The sequence below is a fragment of the Lutra lutra genome, chromosome 8 (assembly GCF_902655055.1).
Source record: "Lutra lutra chromosome 8, mLutLut1.2, whole genome shotgun sequence".
Taxonomy (NCBI): Eukaryota; Metazoa; Chordata; class Mammalia; order Carnivora; family Mustelidae; genus Lutra; species Lutra lutra.
In genome coordinates this window covers 133,529,799-133,552,069 of record NC_062285.1, presented here as the reverse complement: position 1 = coordinate 133,552,069, position 22,271 = coordinate 133,529,799, and the positions used below count along the sequence as shown (strand labels likewise).

The 22,271-nt window shown below is 49.5% G+C and overlaps 1 protein-coding gene and 1 long non-coding RNA gene across 2 annotated transcripts in view; one reads left to right on the top strand and one right to left on the bottom strand.

The window, feature by feature from the left end:
• CACNG2 (calcium voltage-gated channel auxiliary subunit gamma 2) overlaps positions 1–22,271 on the top strand; it is a 110,609-nt gene that overhangs the window by 27,537 nt on the left and 60,801 nt on the right. The gene's annotated exons all lie outside the window — the stretch shown is intronic.
• Positions 1–22,271, bottom strand: part of LOC125107511 (uncharacterized) — a 62,451-nt gene that overhangs the window by 3,548 nt on the left and 36,632 nt on the right. The window lies entirely within an intron of this gene.

Genomic DNA, 22,271 nt, shown 5'->3' with positions numbered 1-22,271 from the left:
GTCCCCATAAAAGGTTTACCAGTAGTCCTGCCATTATTGGCATTCAGAGAATTCGACCTCCAGGCTTTTCTACCTTCTCCTAATCCTTGCTGCCTATTCAGCTTGATAGATCACCTTCCTTCCCGTCACTGGGCCCCGTCCCGACTCCACTGTATTTGCCTCTGCAAACATTCATTACTGCACTCCTTCAACATGGATCTGTTAAGGATGTGTCCAGCCCTATTAGCAAGGGAGATGCCAGCCTCAGCCCACACAGCCTACAGTCCTTGGGTTTGCTTCTCAGACTTCAGAGAGCACAAGCCCCACCCCCACCCCAGGGTCTGGTTAAAACACAGATCCAGATTCAGGGGGTCTGGGCGGGCCACGGCTGTGGGGAACACACGTGTAAAAGGGGGGATCCAGTGAAGTTTGATGGTGGCGAGGATGTGGGAGGTAGCATGTCTGCTGGGAGCGTGGGGAAGGAGGACTGACCATGTGAAGTGAGAGCTGGAAGGGAATGGAAACTGCTCCTGGGTTCAAGGTCATCCCAGCAAGCTGGGGGAATCTGATATCCTAAGACCCAGCTAGTTAGCGTTGCTGCTCTCTACCTGCGCAGAGCCACACTGAAGCCAGCCTGGCGGAGGACGCCTCCGTGCTCGCGGCTTCTCAGCCTCCTGCTCCCCATCTCCTCTCCATCTGTTCCAAATGTTGCCCCTCCCTGGGCTCCTTCCTGGCCTCCCCTCCACACACTTCCAGCAGCTGTGGCTCTAAGTAAGTTCTCTGTTCCTCTCGTCTCTTCTACCTTGGGCCCAAGGAAAGGTTTTTAGCCTCTCTATAAATTGCATCTGTCTCCTTCTTGCCATCACTCCTTAGTGCCCTTCTTCCTCGCCTTTTGTTGGGGTTACCACCGTTCTGGCCCTCTGAGCCCCTCTCCCATCCCTGCCCTCTTATCTCTGAATATACCTCTCTTCTCTTCAAAAAGACTTGCCAATTTTCCCACTAGTGGAAGCATCTTTCCTGGGTGAAGGGCTGGGAGAAACTGGAGTCCCACCTCCATAGCAGAAGCTCTGGGTTCCTAATGGCCTGGGAAGGAGATGGAAGCTTTGTCCTGCAGAACATGGAGGGAGGGGCTCCAGGCAAGCCCTGGGAGCACACGGCTCCAGTCACATCTGTAACTTAGAGCACCAGCACCTCGGGTGCTGGAAACACAGCCAGCCAGGAAACACAGCCAGCCCTCTCCCTTTGGTCGACAGGAAGGCTGGGAAGGCGTATGTGTTCTGAATATACAAGCTATTGTCTGTTGACCAGTCCATGAGTTACTGAACACTGAGGTCCTGACACAGAGAGTTGCCTTACGACGCTGGGGGAGGTAGCAGGTCTGAGCCCGTCTCTGCATGTCAGCCTATAATCGCCTGTCAGTCACAGACCTCATCAAGCAAATGCCAATTCCAAGCAATAGGCCCCACGAAAGGGTATGAATTATTTAAACCAATCAGCTGTCAATGAGTGGCCCAATTATGGGGGTCGAATCCAAGGGGAAAGTAGAGTGGTATTTTTCAGTCTGCTTGCAGATTGTCAGATTAATTTTCACTTATTTATTTCTGACCTTATAGAAAATGTATTAGCACAAGGTCAAAACATTTCTTTCTTTCTCTATAATTTTAGAACTTCAGAAACATAGGCACGGACACCAGTAGAATAAAGAACAGACACTTTGGACCCGGCTGGCAATTCCAGCAGCCTGGCCTGCGCTTTGGGCAAATGACTTAAACACTGAGCCTCAGTTTCTCCTTCAGAGAAATAGGTATGAGAAGGCCTGACCTGAGGTGTTCTGGACACTGAACGCATTGTGGGTAGAGCCTATTTTAAAGCTCAGTTATTTAACTACTGTGATAATCAATCTTTCTGTAATAGCCCAGCAAGATCATCAGGTTATAAAGATACAAACTTAAAAAATAGATCCCTCCAGGGCGCGTGGGTGGCTCAGTGGGTTAAGCCTCTGCCTTCAGCTCAGGTCATGGTCTCGGGGTCCTGGGATCGAGCCCCGCGTCAGGCTCTCTGCTCGGCAGGGAGACTGCTTCCCCCTCTCTTTCTCTGCCTGCCTCTCTCCCTACTTATGACCTCTCTCTGTCCAATAAATAAATCTTTAAAAAAAAAAAAAATAGACCCCTCCAAACAAGTCAACTAGCCAGAAGACGCAAGCTGTAGAATCGGTATTTACACTTCATGTTCAATGATATCTGTAAGTGACCTAATTTGATACGTTAGGACAAAAGTTGGGTTGTGGAGTTTTGAGCTTCAGAAGATGATTTGCTCCCCAATCTTTTGGGTTTTTCCTTAATTCTTTCTTCGTGTTTGCCCTCTCATGAACAATCAGTCATAGTCCAGCCCAACACCCCAGTGCAGGTCATGGTGTCTGGTGCACAATGAATGTGTAATACAGGCTTGTTAATTGATTTTTTTTGAATGAACGAAGTCTGTGAGGGGAATCTTATAGTTAGATCAATGTTCTATGGGAGCGGAGAGACACAAGGAGACTTGATCCCTGTCTTCAAACAGTGTATAATCTAAATATGGAAAGAGAGTGATCACAGAAGCACACACATACGTGCACACACCTGTTCACGCACACACTCATACACATGTTCATCCATGCACATACACACTTGTGCACACGTGTTCGTGCATGCACACACCTGTTCGTACATACGCACATACCCACGTGTCCAAACATGCACGTGCACATACCCACACGATGTTCATACATACACACTCATGCACACTCGTATTCATACATGCACATGCAGGCACTTGATACACACAAGGTCATACATGCACGCATACTCATATTCATACACACATACTCGTGTGCACATGTTCGTACATGCGTGTACTCGTGCACACATGCACGCACATGTTCACACATGCACACGCACACACAAGTTTATACATGCACGCTCATGTTCATACATGCCACTCATGGACACCTGTTCATACATGCGCACGCTTGTGCACACATGCACACGTGTTCATACATCCACATGCACACATGTGCACACACAAGCAGTGGACTGCCAAAGATTAAAGCAGGTGGTTTGGACGCTGAGTGCAATGTGAGTTCATATAGAACTTTCTGGCAGTCTTGACTCAAGCCAGACCTCAGAGGCTGCATGGAGGATACAGACCCGAGGCAGGTGGACATCCCGGGGTGAGTGGGCAAGAGTACCCGGGAGGTAGGGAGCCCAGACCGTGGAGCTCTGGCTTGTGCCTGGGAAGCCACATGCTTCATGTGGCCAGGATGCAGAGTGGAGCAGGGACTGGGAAATAGGGGCGAGGGGGAAGAGAGGGCCAGGAGCTCAGCAAAGGTGGCAAAGGCCCTGGAAGCATTAACCAATAGTATCCCCTGCCTCCTGATTGTGCGGAAATCTGAGCCGTCCGAGTGCCTGAACCGCTTAGACCGGCACCAGGCACCAGGCAGGAGCCGGATGTGCTCGCCATTTGGTGGTGATGGTGAACATGACCCTTGAAGAGCTTGAGAAGTAACAGCATGGGTGAACTGCTTTAGGAAGCCAAGACTGGCAAAGCAAAAAACCAAGATAATTACCAGATATTTAGGCCAGAAGAGAACTGATTAGCATAGCTCTGTAAGGCATATTTAACAACACCCAGTGACCTAATTTCTCGAAGGAGAAACATGAACCCTCGCTTTATTCCTCCTTGATCCAGAGGCGATGTGATGGCAAAATGCAGCATTCCCTCCCCGGCTCTTTGTCTCAAAGGGTTTTTAACCAGGGAAATCATCTGAACAGCCTCTCAGGGTTCTGCACGGACTTAAAACTTCCCCCTCACTGGGCATGTTCTTACTTTATAATAATAACTGGTTTGCAAGTGCCCCCACTGACCTACACTTTCTCCTTGTTAGATGGGCATATTGACTCAGCAGCCACTGACTGAGGCACAGTTCTATGTCCTGGACAGCACTGGGAGCTCAGAAACAAGGCCCAGACCCTAACTGTCGAGTGGGAGACAACAGCCATGTGAGCAGGTCAGGACAATGAAGTCATGAGGAGACCCGGGGCCACACTCTGCAGGGGGCTTGGTAGAGGCACTTAGAAGAGGGAGGGGTGAGTTCTAGGGTAGATGAAGGGGTCCTTCAAGTTCTCCCCAGGGCAGGAGCTGAGTCTGAAAGCTAATTTCATGTTGCATATGGTCAGGGGCGGGGGATCCTCACGGAGGAAGAAGTACCAGGAGGCCCAGCAGAGGGAAAGAACAAGGTGCTGGCAGGGCCTGTTGGTCCCTGGGTCCAGCGGGGGACATACAAGGATGGAGCAACACAGGATACAGAAAACTTCTAGAAGGGCCAACAGAGGCCAGATCACAAAGGTGTGGGTTTTTCTTGGGGTTGTGTGGTTTCCCTCGGAGGGCAATGAACAGCCTTCACTCATGGGTTTTAGAAAGAGGAGTGCTAGATGCCGATTTAAAATAATGAAGGCAGTTCATGCTAACTGAGCATCTACTATGTGCCAGGCTCCCTCTAAGTGCTTCAGGCACACTGGCTCATTCTAGCCTCATTGACAACCTCGAGTCTGGCCCAACCTCAACCTTTACTTCGAGATGAGGCATTGGATGTCCAGAATGGGTAAGTAAGCTTCCCACGGTCACACAGCTTGGGAAGGAGCACACCAGGCTTCAGACCGAGGAGGCTTGGCCCCAGGATCCACGGTGCTAATCACCAGGCTCTACTCTTGCTAGAAAAATCACTCTGGCTGCATGTGAGGGTGGACACCGGGAGGAGAAGCCAAAAGTTAGAGATGAGCAAGGAAGTGTTTCGAATAAATACAGCAGGACCCTCAAACCTTCCCTCTAACGAGTCTCCCAAGGGCCCCTATGCCCCATCCTGGGGTCCTTCCAAGTGGGACCTCCCACCCCCAGCAGTGCCCCCAAGGAGTCAACCGCCCGGTGCACCAGGCATCCCGTCGTCAGAGCTGGGTTGTAAAATCAGGAATCGATTTCTTCTGGGTCTATTCTCCTTACGTTTCAGCCTAAAACACATGCTTTTCTCCCTGGAAATTCCTCTCTTAATTCTGCTTTCTTGTTCTGTAAACATTAGAAGATGATGCTTATGAGGAACTCCGTTTTATTATACCGCAGTCTAGCGAACATAATCGAATTAGGTGATGTTTTATTTGAGCACACTTCACCCGGGTTCTTCCTCCAGGATTGCACCAGCCGCCCCAGCTCGGAGTTCTCTGTCGCCTCTGAGCAGTGAGCAGAAAAGGAAGAGGCCTGGAAACCAGGCTCTGATCCTGGTCCCCAGCCTAGCTGGTGCCCAGCCTAGCGTGCCGCCTCCGCCTCCGACAGGCTGACCTCCCTGAGCTTAGCTCCCTGGGGCAGAAAGTGGGAGTGCCCTTTTTGCATTGCACTGTGGCTTTAGCGAGATTAACCTGTGCCATTCTGGCTCCTGGAGAAACTCCCCGAAGAACACTGGGATGAAAATAAGCTCTGGGGGCCAAGAGCTTCAGCGATCCTATCCGCCCCTGCATCCCCCGTGCCCAGGACAGTGCTTAGCACCGAGGGGTTTTCCGTATTTTTGAAAGAATGAATGTCAAAATATGCCTCTCCGTTTCTCAGCATGCATACGCGCATGCGTGTGTGTGTGTGTGTGTGTGTGTGTGTGTGTGTGTGAGAGAGAGAGAGAGAGAGAGAGAGAGAGAGACCCTGCAACTTTCTCGGCTCTCATATCCTTACTAGAAAACTTTTCAATTCCGTCGCGCACGCCTGAACCTGTCTTGCGATTCCTGACTCACTCAGTCCATGGAATTAGGTCTGCATGGTATCCAGTTACAGACCTTTCCCGGTCTGTAGCGTGCTTGGGCGCAAGCGCGGCTATAGGGAAGGAGGGGTGCGGAGAAGCGCTCAGCCAGGCCGTGCAGAGGAACGTCCTCGGAAACCAGGGTGTTGATTAGTGGCTGTGCTCCTTAATGAACTCAGGTGTGCCCCTCCCCTCCCCCCCCAGGCATGATTTGTGCTCGTCCCTGCAACAGACAGCCTGGTTCCTTCTGAGCCTCTTCAGGGCATTGGTGCCCTTGGTTAGAAGCGGGCCCATGTGACCGAGGCCCGTGTCCTGAATTTCCCGTGTCATCCAGCCCCCCACAGATGGGAGCTGGGTTAGGGCTGCCTTGTTCTTGCCCGGGACACAGCAGGTCCCCGTGACGTGGCTTTGCTGGACTCTGAACGGTATCAGGCAGTCATCTGAGGCGCCCGGGGAGGCTGAGGACCGCGAACAAGCAAGCTCTTTGCATGTCTGCTTCCCACAGCTCGTGGGGAGAGTCCCCCCGGAGACACATTAATAAAGATTAAAGGTCCCTCCAGTCCCTGTGATCTTCGCCATGTCAAAGGGAAAGAGTCACTTTCTACCCTTCTCGCTGCCGTTTATTAATATTACAGGGCTTTGCTCTAAAAAGAAAAAAAAATTCCGGATGCTGGAGAAGATGGGTGTTCTGAGGGCTTTCGCTTCTGTATTGCTTTGTCATGTCTCACGGGTGCGTGCGGTACTCATCGGACCTCCAATTTCTCTGATTCGCGGAGAGCAGAGATCTAAATACCGCCCTGGCTTAAACCAAAGACCTTTGGGTTCGGGGGTCCCCAAGCAGACTGGGATCACAGAGAGCAGGGCTGTCTGAGATGTCACCCGCAATGGGGAGACATGTCCGTGTATTCTGAGCGTTTCCTACGGCAGGCCCTGGAGTGGGCCGGTGGGGACAGATGCTGCATGGGTCTGTGCTCACCGGCCTTCTGTCCTGATGGGCCCTCATCTTCAACCAGCCTGGAGAATGGAAACCCTGGGCACTTGACTGAGGTCTGTTCTTTTTTTTTTTTAACTATTATTATTCTAGAAATACCTCATAGTGCTCAGAATTCATTCAAAAACTATTGTTTGAATCCCTATATGGTGTAGGGCCCCAGGAGGCAGAGACATAAATAAGCCAGGGTCCAGCAAAAGAGACAAGTTAAAGGGAACGCGTACCCAGCTGCCTCCGGGAGAACTACCCTGTGTTCAAATCCTGTCTCCTCAACCATGAAATGGAGAAAAGGGCACCTCCATTGAGGAGGGGCACAAACAGCCTCGCACAGGCCCAGGAGAAAGAAAGTGCCGAGGAAGAGGAAATTGAATCCATTTAGTCCCCTGCAGGTGGTGAGAGCCTGCATCTAGGGGAGGCCAGGCTAAAGGAATGCCTACCTCTAATGCCTCGGCAGGAGGGCTTCCTGGAGGAGGAGACACCTGGGGTGAGCCTTAAAGGATAGGCAAGACTGAGTCAGGTGGAGGTAAGGAGACAGCCAATTCAGGCAGAAGGAACACAAAGGCAGAGAGGCGTGGGTTGGCCTGGAGAGTTGGGGGTAACCTGAGCAATTCAGTCATGATTCCCATGTACAGGGGAGTAGGAGATGAGAGCAGAGGAGGGAGCAGGGACCAGGTCAGGAAATGGGATGAATGAGTGACCCTGAGCAAGTTACTGACCTCTCTGTGCCTCAGTTTCCCCAACTGTCAAGTGAGGCTATAATCGTCATAAGTACATCACAGAGTGACTTAGAATAGTGCCTTAGAATATAATTAATAAGCTGTTATTAATTCTCTAGTCTCACAAAGAGAGGTATTATCACACCCATTTTTCAGGTGAAGAAACTGAGGCTCAGAAAAATTAAAGAAGTTGCCAAGGCTCCCCTGGGAGTGGGTGTGGAGAAACCATTCAAATCCGGCAGCTCCAAGTCCCCAGCCCATTAGGCCACTTTGCATCTAATCCCAGAAGCTTTGTCCTATGACAAGTTCTGGACCAGGTCCCCCCACCTAGGGGACCATCAGTTGTGGTGTCCCCTTCATTTGGTGACATGCACTGGGGCTAGTTCCTTCCTTCCAGCCCTGCCTTCCAGCAGGGATAACACAGCCCTTTGCAAAGGAGAGCTCCAGGCAAACCCCAGAGGCTTTGGGACAACAGCATCACTGGTATGGTGGCCGCTCTTGGGAACAGACCCCACCAAGCCCCTGACACCCATACCACCCTGAGTCTTCCTGAGACAGACGGGGGCACAGGCACAGGACAAGAGTCGTCTATCCCAAGTCACTCAGCTCCCAAGTGGCGAATGCCACACGTTTTTCCTCCCTAGAGACTTCATGATCTTCCAACAAAGGAGTAGCGCTGTTTCAGTTCTTAGGAACCCAGCATTTAAATTTTGCCCACCAGCCTGCAGGGAGGGCCTGGAGAAAGCCACTATTAGGCCAGTAATGTGTCTAATAGACATGTCAGCCCAGCTCCTCGTTCCATTTCTCGACACTGGATTTGGATGGAGCCTTCATCCAGACCTGCTCTCACACAGTGCACCTGGGAGGGTCCGAGCGTGGAAGGGATGGTTTTCCCAGTAAAAGTGCTTAGAGTCGAGGAACATACCACCCTGCGAAGGCCTGAGCTCTGGGAACAGGTGCTAATGCCGGCACAGGACGTCAGCGTCATCGCCAAGACTTACTGAGTGCTTACTGTATACCAAGCATACACGGCACTCGCATTGTGTCTCCTTGAATCCCCACAGTGAGGTGCCAGGGCTGTGACCTTCTCCATGTCCCAGAGGAGGACACCGAGGCACAGAAAAAGTAGGTAGTTTACTCCAAGTAGCGCAGCTAAGTGAGAAACTAGAAAGAGACCTGATGCAGGAAGCCCTGGGTGAGTGGCGAGTGAATAGGGATGGGAACACGGTGAGTGTCCAGGTTGTTCCCTGGGGAGCTGGCCTCTGTCTAGTTCACGACCCACCACCCAAACCTGGGTGCACCCGCCATGGGGGAGCCCAGTGGGTGACAATGCGGCCGGCCAGGCACATACGCTGCCCCTCTTGCCTGGGTGGGGGGCCCAGGCTGGCAGAAGGGAGGAAGCCCTCCAGCTGAAAGCGGCAACGTCTTTGTTTGTGCGGGAACCCAGTGCCATGTGCTCAATTCTGCTTGAATCACGTTGGCAAGAATTCCAGGAGCAGTGTGGAGTTTCCTTGTGATTTTCCAAGACAGAAAGTGAGAATGGGCTGGAACGGAAGCATTGGGAGGAAACAATGCCGAAATGTGGCAGGTGCCTCGTGCACCTCGCATCCCAGGGCTGCTGAGGCGGGGTGAGCCTTGCAAGTACCAGCCGGGGCCACGGGGCTCTGTCTCCACCAGGGACCATCCCAAGGCAAGGGTGGGGAAATTTCCCGTTCGATTAGGAAGGGAATTCAGCAAATACTTGCTGAGCAGCCCCTGTGTTGTGCCAGATCCTGTCATGGACACCAGGGACAGGAGATGACTCAGGCTCATCCCCGCCCTGCAAGAGCTCACAGTCTAGTGAGGGACGGTGAAACATGGACACGCAACCATGTACAGTACAGCAGCATAGGTGTGTGCTGGGTGGTGAGGGACAGGCGGAGGCTTCTGCACGTAGCACCCGAAGAGTCCCGGTGGGATTGTCCCATTCTGGCCCCGGAGGGGGCTGGGCAGTCAGACCAAGCTAGAAGGTATGGGGCCACTGGACTACTGTCCTCCCTGCAGCTCGGGTGGCAGGGAGCCAAGGTGAATGAGTCAGGCTCTTCTGGGGGACTGCTTACTCAGGCAGCCAGAGGCAAGAGGAGCCATGGGGGCCTCCTCTCTGGGTGGCAGGCTGGGGGAGGGGCAGCATGGAGAATGGGGATATTCAAGACGTTCTCTCTACCTGCTGGATTTTAGCAACTGGGACAGGGGGGATTTGAACCCAAGTCAGTCCGTCCAGAACTCAAGGCCCAGCCCAGTACACCAGAGTTCCACCTGTGCCCCCTTGTCCTCTCACCATCCACCCTCTCCCCATCATCACTCCCCTCCCCCAGAATGACCCCTAGGTCCTGCTCCTTTAGTCCTGCTCCTCCCCTAGCCTGGCTGGTCTGCTGCCACTGAGCCTACTTCACAGGAAAGAACGTGGGTTTTGGAGTCAGGAAAGCACAGCACACCCTTAGTAGCAGATTGACCTTGGGCAAGTTACTTTAACCTATCTGTGCCTCAGTTTCCCCCTTGGAGACCTGGGAGACCTCTAGGAAGTGAAGCAGGGAGAATGGTTGACACACAGTTCTCGGCAGAGAAGGCATCTGATCAAGGTTACCTCCCTCCCTCCTCTCCTTTCCTCCTCGGTGAGAAATGCCATCGGGGTCTCCACAGTAGATGGGCTCCCACCCACACTGGTCCCCACCCACTTGCACTCCCAGAGGGCTCCACCCCAGCCTCTTTTCTGATCTGGGATCAGAGCTCGTGCTGTGGGAAGACAGCCTGTTGTCCCATAGAAAAGATGTCCCACAGCCTCCCATAGAAAGGATGCAGCCCCGCCTTCTGTTTGCCTTAATGATGCGTTCGGAATCTCTCCGTGGAACTGTGTCCACACCTGTCAGGAAGCTGTTGGTATTTTCCAGACCCCATCATCTCTTTGACTTCCAAAGACCAGAAGTTTCCTACCTACTGAGCAGGGCAGTATTTCCTCTTCTGACTGGAGTTCCCCTCCGGCAAAGCCCACATGCAAGGGCCGAGAGGCACACACTTTCGAGATGCAACTTCTGACTCCCTCTCCCTCCTGCTCACTCCTGTGACATGCATAACCCCTTCCCCCCAACATCACTACTGCTCCCCCAGGCCAGATGCAACCCACACCTGGCCCTTCCCGCGCAGGGCTTCACATTATCTCTGTCCCTGACCCCAAAACCTGAGGACAGCCCACTCCATTCTCTCCCCATGACTGCACCTTGATTGCCCCTCTGTGGTGCTACCACAGCCATGACAATTGGTTCTGTTTTGCTCATTACAACGTCCCCCGGAGATCGGAAGCCCCATGAGGGCAGGAGCATTCCTGCTTTGGCAATGGCCAGGTATCCAGCACCTGAGCAGGGCCTGGCACAAGGTGGGCCCTCGATCCAAATGTGCTGAAGAAAGGAAGGGACTGAATAAGAGATGGCTGAGGAGGTCAGCCTTCGGTCTGAGCTCCATCCCAACACTCGAAAGAGATAGTAATGATCTACTTCTGAGCTTCATTGTCCTGGTCTAGAAAGTGGGAACAATAACGATTCCAGGAATTTTTCTGGTGCTCTCAGACATGAAATGTCTGGTACGTGTTGGGTGCTCCTTTCTGAGTGGCTTCCCTCCCGGTCCCATCACAGTCTCCAACAGTCTGTCCATTGGGGTGTCCATCTCTCCCCTGTTTTCTGGCAAGGGCACCAGATCCCCTAAAGTTAAGGGAGGAATCTGCCTTGACCTTGGTTCTTGTCCTGATTTGAAATTCACAGTCCAGGGCTCATCTTCTTCCCAACAAGGGTCAGAGTATTTTCCCTTTACACCTGCTCACACTCAAGTTCATGGGCCATTTTTTTGTTCACTCCGGTGGCTTTGTGAAGCCTTTGTTCTTATTTGCCGCGTTTCTTCTGTCAGGATTCCCAGGGACCAAGCTGCAACCCACTGCAAAGCAGGACATGCTGTAATACTCCAGCAGAACACACTTACAGACGACAACCGAAGAGGGACATTGGGATGGCCCCTAGAAATAACAAGTCTGTAGGCTCATCCCCACAGGCACAAAGTCCATGCCAGTCCTCCGTCTCGCTGAACCTCTGTGGGGCCTTGGGCACTCAGAGCAGTTAGACAAGAATTTGAGAAGCGCATTGTGCCCCTGGGCACCAGAACCATACCAGGATTTTGCCATCCTGCCTGGTTCACTAGGGTCCCAGATATCTCTGCACCAGCTTGATATTCTGGAACCCGAAGCTTCTATTCTCTGGGTCATGGCAGAAGAAAACCGCCAACCTCAGGATATCCTTCCTCATCGCAGCACTGCCCGTCCCCGGGCCAATCTTATCATCCAGTTCAAAAAAAGAGCTTAAGATGTATTAAAATGAAAACTCTGTACAAGTTTAAAAAATATTGTAAGCACAGAGTATAAATCCAGTGTCCAGTCCCATCCAATTTAGGAAACAACATCTTGCGAAGATAAGCTCCTCAATCCAGGGAACCTCATCTGAGTGCAGGCAATTCCAGCCCAGTGTCCCCCAGCCTGACTTCCGGAGCAGCCTCCACACCCCTCTCCTCCCAGGCAGAGGCTTCCCAAGTCCCAGCCGAGCTCCTCCATCCTCGACACATGAGCCAAATGTGTCCTCAGCGACCAGGACCTCTCCTCTGAGGTTCTGTGTATTCCAAGGTCTAAGCACAAAGCATAACCTCCTTTGGTTTCCATCCACTGTTGGAACTCCAGACATGGAGGCCTGGGTTCTCTTTTGCTCAGCTGCCCTTCCATATGCCCAGAGCTACTCGATCTCCCTTAAAGAAGGCAACCAGGCAAGAATTCCACATGAATCCCCCACACTTAGGCTGCAGACATTCCACGTGTATAGATGATCATCTTGCCACCATCATTGTGAACGTCAGAAACCAAGGCTCGGGCTATAAGGAGCAACCCACCCATTGCCTATTGCCCGTGAGACCTCTTGATATTTATTCCCTGATCACCGTCAAGCACTTCCCTGTGCCAGGTGCTGGGATGCAACGGTGGGCAGAGCCCACAAAAGTCCTCCCCCTCATGACACAATCTCATGCTCCAGGAGATAGACAAGAAACAAATAAAAAAGCAAAATATAGGTCAGATGGAAGTGCTCTGGAGAATTCAATAGGGAAGGAGGCCGGGGCGGGCCAGGCAGAGGAGCTGCAGTCTGCACTGGGGAGGCCGGAGAAGGGAGGCCTCAGTGGGAAGAACATAAAGAAGGTGAGGGGAAAAAACCACACAGATATCTGGGGCAGAGCCTTGCATGGCAGGAGAAATAAGAATATGCTCCATGCATTTGAGGAAGGGTGAGGAGGCCAGTGTTCCTGGAGCTGGGGGAGGCTAGGGAGGCAGCAGGGGCCAGATCGAAAGAACTTTCTTTGGCTTTTATTCTGAGTACAATGGAAACCATAAGAGGGCTTTGAGTGGAGGAAGGTCATGATCTGGTTGGCAGGTGGGGCACAGACTACAGGGGCCTGGGTGGAAGTAGGAAGACCAGTTGGGAGGCCATTACAACAGTCCTGGTAAGCGAGGTCGTGGCTTGGATTGGTGGACCAGGAACCGGGATGGTGGTGAGAAGGGGTGGGATTGGGGCCATGTGTTGAAGATAAAGCCAACAGGATTTGCTATGGATTGAATGTGGGTGACAAGAGAACAACAGGGGTTGAGGATGAGTCTAAGTTTGGAGGGCAGCTTAGAATCATCTGCAAACTTACCATCTTTCCAGTCCCAGAATCATCTATAAGAAAGTTGACTACAAGAGCTCAAGACCATTTCCTGGTGTTACATCCATTTCCTAAGTTAGATCAGTTCCCAGAGGCAACAGGTTAGAATCTATTAGACTGTTTCATCCTATACTGCCTGAATGTTTCCAGGACTTAATTAAAGAGAGATTTGGAAGTCTTAAGTGAATCACAGCCATTGGTAGCCTCATACAGTCACTCAAAGCACATTTACTGATGACCTAGTGTGTGCCAGCAAGTAGGTAAGGTCTTAGCGATGGCTGAAACTGTAAAGAGCAATAAGATGTAGTTGGTCCCTATTCTCCAGAGCCTTCTGGCCAAGGAAGGGATACAAATACATAAACTGATGAATTACCATATCGAGGTGGGTGGGGTGGGTATGAACACTAGGACAGAGCCATAACCACATTGGAGCTAGCTAATTGCTGAAGGATGGAGGAAGGCTTCCGTGGATCCAGACTCGAATTGTTTAACTAAGGCCTTGGTTAGAAAAGTTGACATTCTCCTTACAGGAACTATTCTATCATAAATCCAGTAGAGCCTAAACGTGTGGGATCCTAAAAAATAATAGAGCTCCAAGTGGCTCAGCTCTGCAACGTCACACGTGAGCCAAAGAGTAATTAAAAGAATTCTAAACCAATGTCTACTCCTGATGCCTAAAGAACATGAAAGAGGACCCAATTCCCAATCCACAGAGATAGCTCTCACATCTAGAGCCTCCTACACCAAACCCAGAATTCTCCCGCCCAGGCCCCAGCTTTCTGTTCTGGCCCCTCCCTCACCTGCCTTTAGTCTGGATAAATTTGGGCTTCCTTGCTCCTTGATCCTCGGGTCCTCTTTCTGCCTGCCTCCCTGCTTCTCTCAACTTTTCCTGATCCCGCACAACAAAGCTCCTGACGCCAGCTGGGCAAAGGCTAAGTTGGGGTAGAGAATGTGTCCTACCGCATTTGTGTAAGAAATCGGAAATCCTGCCCTTGACAATTAGACTGCCCAACGAGGACAAGAAACATAATCCCTTCAAGTTCTAAGAGATCCTTTTGAAATTCTTGTAAATGAAGATCACTCTGAGACCATAACAAGCCTGAATTGGGTTGGAACATTTTTGTAAGGTTGAAGTGAAGACGGCCATTCTTAATGGATCGGTATAGCTGGTTTGGGCTTGAGGTTTTCAAAGGTATGGCATTCTCCATAGGCTCTCCAAATACGTGTAACGAGCAGTGTTATCATGGACTTCTTGTAAGTATAGGTTTTAAAACTACAAGAAGAAAGGGAAACGTGTGGGAGAAAGCCCAAAGTTACTTAATACAAACCAGTTGAGGAGGGAAAGAAAAGTGTTCCTCAAAGAGAAAGGTTGACACTCTTTTAAGAATATAGGAAATATCACTCATATGAGGCATGCATGAGTTTGGACCACAGCTCTTGTATGTGAGAAAGCTGCACTACTTTGTTCTAGAACGACTTAGTTCTCTGACTCTGAAAGTCCCCCCTGCCCCCCCCACACACACATCTGAAATTCGTTGTGTTCTTGAGATGCTGCTTTCTCTCCCTATTATCTTGTAGGAATCCTTTAGGCCAGACACTGTTCCAGAGCCTGTAAGCAAGGGCCTGTTGTTTCCAGGCCATTTCTTCATCCATGTCCATCCCATCCTGAAGGTGGGCAGCTCCATGGCTGCCACAAACTTGGACCCAGGGGACCAGCCCAGCCTGGGAGCCTAGTGCCTGGGTCCCCTACAGAGCCCAAAGCCTTTAGAGTCTGCAAACACCTCTGGCTTCCCAGGTTGGCTCTCCTTGACCTCTGGTAGCCCTTGGAGCCCTTTTAATTTCATATAATCCAGCTCTGTTTTCTCCGAGAGCCAAGGCTGACACCACAGAGAGGCTAGGCAGGTAGCCTAATGGAGGAACCTTCTCCCACCCCACCAAGCAAGGACTGCGGGCAGGTCCCACACACGGGTCCCAGCCAAGGCAGCTCAGGTTAGCTCCCGCCAACTGCCACACTGCAGACCCAAGATTACAGGATCTTTCAACTTTTCCAAAGACGCCAAATATTCAAATTCTTATGTGAAACCTGACAATTTTTCAGGGTTAGCAACTCAACCAAATTTCAAAAAAGAAAAGAGATACCGCGTGGACCAATTCTGTGCTGGCCAAACAGAGTATCTCTGCATACAGCCCAGGCCCTCCAGCACCAGGGCAACTTTGCATACTGGCTCTAAGGCTTTAACGCCATTAACATGCCCCCAGGCTTGAAAGCTAACTAGCCACTGAAGACCCAACCTAAATTAATTGCTCAGCAGGGCCTCCCACCCAGCCCCGGTTCATTCACTTGAGAAGCCCATTGAGCACCTGCTATGTGCTCCCTGACTGCCTCGTGGGCAAAGATCTCAGAGGTGTGGTCCCTGGTCAGGGGTTCAGGAAAAGGGATGAAGGTGACCAAGAATTAGAGGGAGTGAAGGGTGTTCTGGAAACAGGGGACAGAAGGGTTTGCATGCAACAAACAAAAGGCATATTTGCAGGATCCAAAGGAAGTCCAAGAGGCAGCGCTGCTGAGAGGGCGGGATGTGGCAGAAGAGGTGGACAGGGCTGGATCAGGCAAGGACTTTGACCTTCATCCTGGGCTTTATGGACAGAAGGCAGTAACTATGGGGAGTGGATGGAGGGGACATAGGGGGATGGTGGAGACCAGTTAAGAAGCACGTTATAAGGAGGTATCCAGGTAGCTTGGCTGATGGTGATACAGAGGAAGTGGAGAGGAATGGACAGATCCAAAATAAGGAACAGAATGGGTGGAACTCAAATGTGGGGGTCTGGGGAGGTTGGTAAGTGTCAAGGGTGACTCCCAGATTTCTGGCTAGTTGAACTGGGAAGACTCAGTTATTCCCAAATATTTTTCTCTTTTCTCTTTATTTAAATTCTACTTAGTTAACATACAATGCAATATTGGTTTCAGACATAGAATTCAGTGATTCATCACTAACACACAGCACACAGTCCTCATCACAAGTGCCCTCTGTAGTACCCATCACCCATCTAGCCTGTCCCCCATCCACCTCCCTCCATCAACCCTCAATTTGTTCTCAATTTGTTCTCAATCACTAAGTCTTTTATGGTTTGTTTCCTTCTCTTTTCCCCCCTCCCATATGTTCATCTGTTTTGTTTCTTAAATTCCACATGAGTGAAATCATATGGTATTTGTCTTTTCTCTGACTTATTTTGCTTGGCATAATACTCTCTAGCTCCATTCACGTCATTGCAAATGACAAGATTTCATTCCACTGATGGCTGAGTAATAGTCCAGTGTGTGTGTGTGTGTGTGTGTGTGTGTGTGTGTGTGTGTGTGTGTACACCAAATCTTCTTTATCTGTTCATCAGTTGATGGACATTTGGGCTCTTTCCACAATTTCATTATTGTTGATAATGCTGGGGTGCATGTGCCCCTTTGAATCTGTATGTTTGTATCCTTTGGGTAAATGCGTAGCAGTGCAATTGCTGGTCATAGGGTAGCTCTGTTTTTAACTTTTTAAGGAACCTCCATACTGTTCTCCAGAGTGGCGGCACCAGCTTACATTCCCATCAACAGGGCAAGATGTTTCCCTTTGATCACATCCTCCCCAACACCTGTTGTTTCTTATTCACAGATCTGTCTTGAGCAGCTACCCTATATGCAGCTCTGTTCTAGGTCTAGGGTTACAGTGATGAAAGGAAGAGGTGAGGAACTCTGTCCTTGTAGCTCACTCTCAGGGGGGGAGAGATGCAAGCAACAAAATAAGTCAAGTATATAGCATGTTGCTGGGACCAGCTACATAATGTTTGGGATCAAGGCCAAATGAGTTTTTGGGGTCCCCTGTTTAAATAAGGTATCTTATGAATTTATAGTCAGCACAGGGTCTGTATGACTGCACATGGTCACACGCACCCACGAAACGAGCCCTACATACTGCAGAGATAAGTTCTAAGGAGAAAAATACATTAGGGACATAGCCTAGAGTGTTTCTGGGGCAAGGAAGTTGCAATTGTTTATAGAGTGGACAGGGAAGGCCTTAGTGGGAAGGTAATGTTTGAAAAACTACCTGAAGGAGATGAGGGAATATATCTAGGAAACAATAAATAAATAACTATCTAGGGAAAGATATTTTTGGTAGAGGAAACAGCTAGTGCAAAGGTCCTGGGGCAGAAGTGTGCCTGCTGTGTTGGAGGAACAGCAGGGAGGCTAGTGTGGTCAAAATGAAGCAAGCAACACAGAAGGGAGTGGACAATGAGAATAATAGGTATTGAGGTGAATGGGGGGGCAGATCTCATCAGCCCTTAGCAGCCACTGTGAGGAGGTTATCTTTAACTCCGAGTGAGGTAGGAGCCATTGGAGGATTTTGAGCAGAAGGGTGACCTAACCTGACCTGTTTTAGCATCAGGACTCCAGATGCTGGGGTGGGGGTTTAACAAAGAGAGACGGGTGGCAATGGGGCAGAGAACAAGTACAGAAACGGAAAAGTCAGGAGGCCGTCACCACGGTCCTGGACAGGAGTTGGTGGTGGCCTGGACCAGGGTGGTCACAGGAGAAGCCGTGAGGGGTGGCCAGATCTGGGGCACATTCTGAAAGCAGAGCTGACAAGGTCTGCCAGCTGATCGCAAACAGGGTGTTAATTAGAAGAGGCAAGGGGGACTCTGAGCTTTCTGGCCTGTGCACCTAAGAGGCAGGGAGCTGTGGAAGGACAGACTGGGGACCGCAGGGGGTTGGGAGCTCAGCTGAGATCATGCCAAGTTTGAGACACCAGAGGGGGAGATGTTGCATGGAAGGCCCCCAAGTGAGGACAGCAAGAATGGGAAAGGCAAGAACCAACTCGTGTGGGGCTTTGTAGGTCACGGGTTGGAATGTCTTCCTTGGCAAAATGGGAACTCGCTGAAGAGTCTTAAGTACGTTCAGAAGACTGTGCCGGCTGCTGGGGAAGAAAGGAGGGGAGGACCGCTGGAAAACCTTTCAGGGAGGATGGTGGTTATGACCAGGGCAATGGGGTTGCAGGAAAGGACCAGATTTGGGGCAGGAATTGCCACCGGATGCAACGACGATCCCGTTACTGCGGATGCAACGACGATCCCGTTACTGCATGAGCCGATGGAGGGTGTGACTGGGCCATTTACCCAGACGGGAGGGAAACGTTAAAATTTCAACTGGATAAGGAAAGGCTGTTGGATGAGCTGTTGCTTGGGCAGGAGAGTGAGAGGATGCTTGCCCCGGAGGCCTGGACATGGAAGAGCAAGGAGGAGACGGGAAAGGTGGGCAGTTTGAAGCAGAAGGAACCACGTTCCCGGCATGGACTTGTTTGGGGTGCTCTGAGCAAGGTCGTGCTGGAGCAGGTGTGAACAGCGGATGGCCGGACAAGCTAGACATGCCAGTGGGAACCTTGTGAAGGAGGGACACTTATTTCAGGTTACCCGGAGGACTGGGTCTCTGGGATGTTTCCAAATCAGTGGTTTCTGGGCTATTCACTTCACTGGTAAAGAATCATCATTGTACAATTGTATGGCATTATTTTATCCTGTTGCTTGATTTGGAAATCATATGCTCTTTTTTAATTGTTTATTTGCATTTAATTACGGGCCTCCCAGACACTTGCCAGGATGTGCTGGAATTTTTTATAAAGGGCTGAACTTACACTGGGAAAAAAAATAGCATCATTTCTCAGGTTGATGTTGAGGACTCACTGATAGTAGAACGGGTGGTAATGTTACCTGGATGATGAACACCTTCTTGGCAGCTGGGAAACAGACATCTGAGCACATGAATTTCTTCTGTGGCTCCTGCCTTTTTAGACAAAGATCTTAAATTTATCCCATAGTTACTCATTTATTCAACATTTTTTTTTCTAAATTGTTACTTTGTTCCAGGGGATAAGGTGGGGAGCAAATGGCAGAGCCAGTTCCTGCTCCCATGGAGCTTAGACATACACCCCCTAAACACACACACCTGTAAATCATCCTAAGTATTGTGAAGGAAAAAGCACTGGGAGTCAGGAGAGTGTACAAGCAAAGGTTTAGCCTGCCTGGGGAGGCTGGGCTTTAAGAGATGACTGGTGGTTAGGTGAAAGTTGAGGAAGAAGAGTGTTCCAGGCAGAGGCAACAGCATGTGCAAAGGTCCTGAGGCAGGGAAGCAAATTGAGATCATTAAGAACCAGGAAGGAAGGTAAAGTGGCTGCAGCAAAGATAGCAAAGCAAGACTTGTGGAAGAAGAAACAAAGACAGATGTTTATTTTTGTCCTTAAAGCCCTGACAGCCACTGAAGGGTCTTAAGAAAACCATGGAAGTGATAGGATGTGCATTTAAATGAGCTCACTGGTGACAATGCAGATGCAGAGATAAGAAGGAGCAAGAATGATTGAGGGCAGACCTGTGAGGAGGTCACTGCAGCTGTCCAGGTGAGCGATGGCGGTGGTCAGGACTAAGATGGTTAGTAGAGAGGGAGAAGAGTGGAAGGATGTGAGAGATAAATCAATAGGACTGAATGCGGTTAAGTAAGTGACAGCATCCCTAAGAATTTTAAATGAAGATCTGCCAGGATTGTTTGACTTATTGATCATTTGCAATATGGCTAATCCACTAGGAACAAAAGCCATCCGGAGCTGTTGTGAGCCGACAGGCACTGGATAGTTTGAATAAAATGGTATTTTTGGCCATCAGACCACCATACCAAGGCCCAGAAGCAAATAGAAAATAAGGGTCTCCACCCTCATGAATTAAGCCCATGCTCATTTATTCATTCTTTTCTTTATTGATTACTGTATGAGACATCTCATGACACACAAAATATTAGGGGGCCCCAGAGCTGAGACCATCAGTGCCTGGCGCTGGTAAGAGGGAGGGTCAGGGGGAAGAAAGTGGTGGGGAGAGCTGATGAGAATTCCAGACCAAACAAAAGAGCATAAAAGTAGAACATCCAGGAAGTGTGTGGTGTGGCCTGAGCTCAAAGTGCCTGCTTGAGGAATAAGAAAATGGTCATTAGTCCAGGTTTGGGTTTTACACTTTATTCATAGAGAAGAGGCAATTACTGGCTCTGTTTTATAGACTAACATAGGCTTCTTAGATTTTATGGGATTTTTAAAAACCAATATAACTGATTGCAAATCAATTTGTGTGAGGCTACAGATAAACCTTGGCAGAGAACCAGCTAATGGCAGCAATGATGGCATTCTTATCTGATTCAGACTTTATCACCATTTAAATGACTCGCAAACAAGGTCTCGTGTAGTGCTAAATTTCATTCTAGTCAATTTTTTTAAAACATTTTATTTATTTATTTGAGAGAGAGACAGTGAGAGAGAGCATGAGCGAGGAGAAGGTCAGAGGGAGAAGCAGACTCCCCATGGAGCTGGGAGCCTGATGCGGGACTCGATCCCGGGACTCCAGGATCATGACCTGAGCCGAAGGCAGTCGCTTAACCAACTGAGCCACCCAGGCGCCCAATTTTTTTTTTTTTTAGTACGCCAAGATCGGTATCACTATCTCAAACTTCAGTTAGGAATCAGATACATCAGAGGGAGGTTGGTAGGCGCCATTGGCTAACCATACCCATAAAATAGGTATTTCCCTATAAAACGGGAAAGTAGATAACAAAGAAAAAACAAATGCATACCTAACAATGGAAAGATATTTCTCAGGTGGGATCTTGCTATTAGTCATTTCACACAATTTTTTAACACATCAAACCAAGCCAAGACTTGGAGGAACCCGATAAAAAATTTCAATTAAGAGTTTACACCTATCCCTAACTTTTTTTGTTTCTGCTTCAAAATTTTATTTCAACCCAATGTTGCCCAACCTTTAGCATAAAGTAATGGGAGGAGTGTTCTATACAGAAAAAACTGACTCTATGTGGGAAATTTTATGTAGAAATATGCGTGCCCAACTTTCTTAACACACACATGTATAGGACTTATTATTTGCCAGGCAGTTTTGAAAACGCTCAGTAACTTATAACTCGTTTGGCCCTCGCAGCTACTCTTTTTGGGATCAGTATTAGTATTAGTATTAGTATTAGTATTAGTATTAGTATCATTATCATTCTTACTACTACCACCATTTTACAGGTGAGGAAATGAGGCACAGAAGGCAAAATCTGTCAGGTTCTGATAGGTGCTGTGCAGAAAGTTCCAGCAGGGTAAGCGGAGAGGGAACACCCAAAAGGGAATGCTGTGAGAGAGAAGGTGGCCAGTGTGCAGGGACTCTCTGCAGAGCAGGGTACAGTTGGGCAGAATGAAAGAGAATGAGCCATGTCACTATCTACGGGAAAAGCATTCCATTCTGTTTTACGTAGAAATATGGATACACACGGTTGCTTCTTACAATGTTTCTTTTCACATGAGTTTCACTGTGGAAATAACAACTGAATGAGAGGGGAGGTACAAAAGCAAAAGAAGAAATGCTCCGTGTACATTTCCCAATATGAGACTCCTGTAGCTCTAGAGCTACATCTCCATAAAGTGATTTGACATCCATAAATGCCAATTTACAAAGCATTTTCCACTGCCATCAAGGAAAAGAAAACCATATTTTCCCTCTCTCCCGGCCCAATATGTAAACCTTGAAAACAATTACCAGCACATGTAATAATAATACAGCAACCTGCATTTCTATAGCAACTTTCACTGGAGAATTTCTCAGTGCTTTGCAAACAGTAATTAATCAGACCCCCTAACATCCCCGCAAGGAGCCCAGGGATGTGGGTATGTGCTGAACATTCCCCCAACACAGACTCGCTCTCACCCCTGGGGTGGATCAACAGCTGTTGTTTAAAAACTGTAGAGCAAACAGAATTCAACATTTCAGAAAATTGTTGGACTCGGAAGTCCAAGATGTAAAAGAAAATTGCGTCTGGTGCAGGCTTTTTGCCTTGTCATGCAAATGCAATAGAGGTGAGAACAAGACACTGTTTTCTACATCACCCACCATCCCTGCATCCCCTGGAGCTAGATTTACCCCATGGCACGAAGTTACTCTGCTGGGTTCA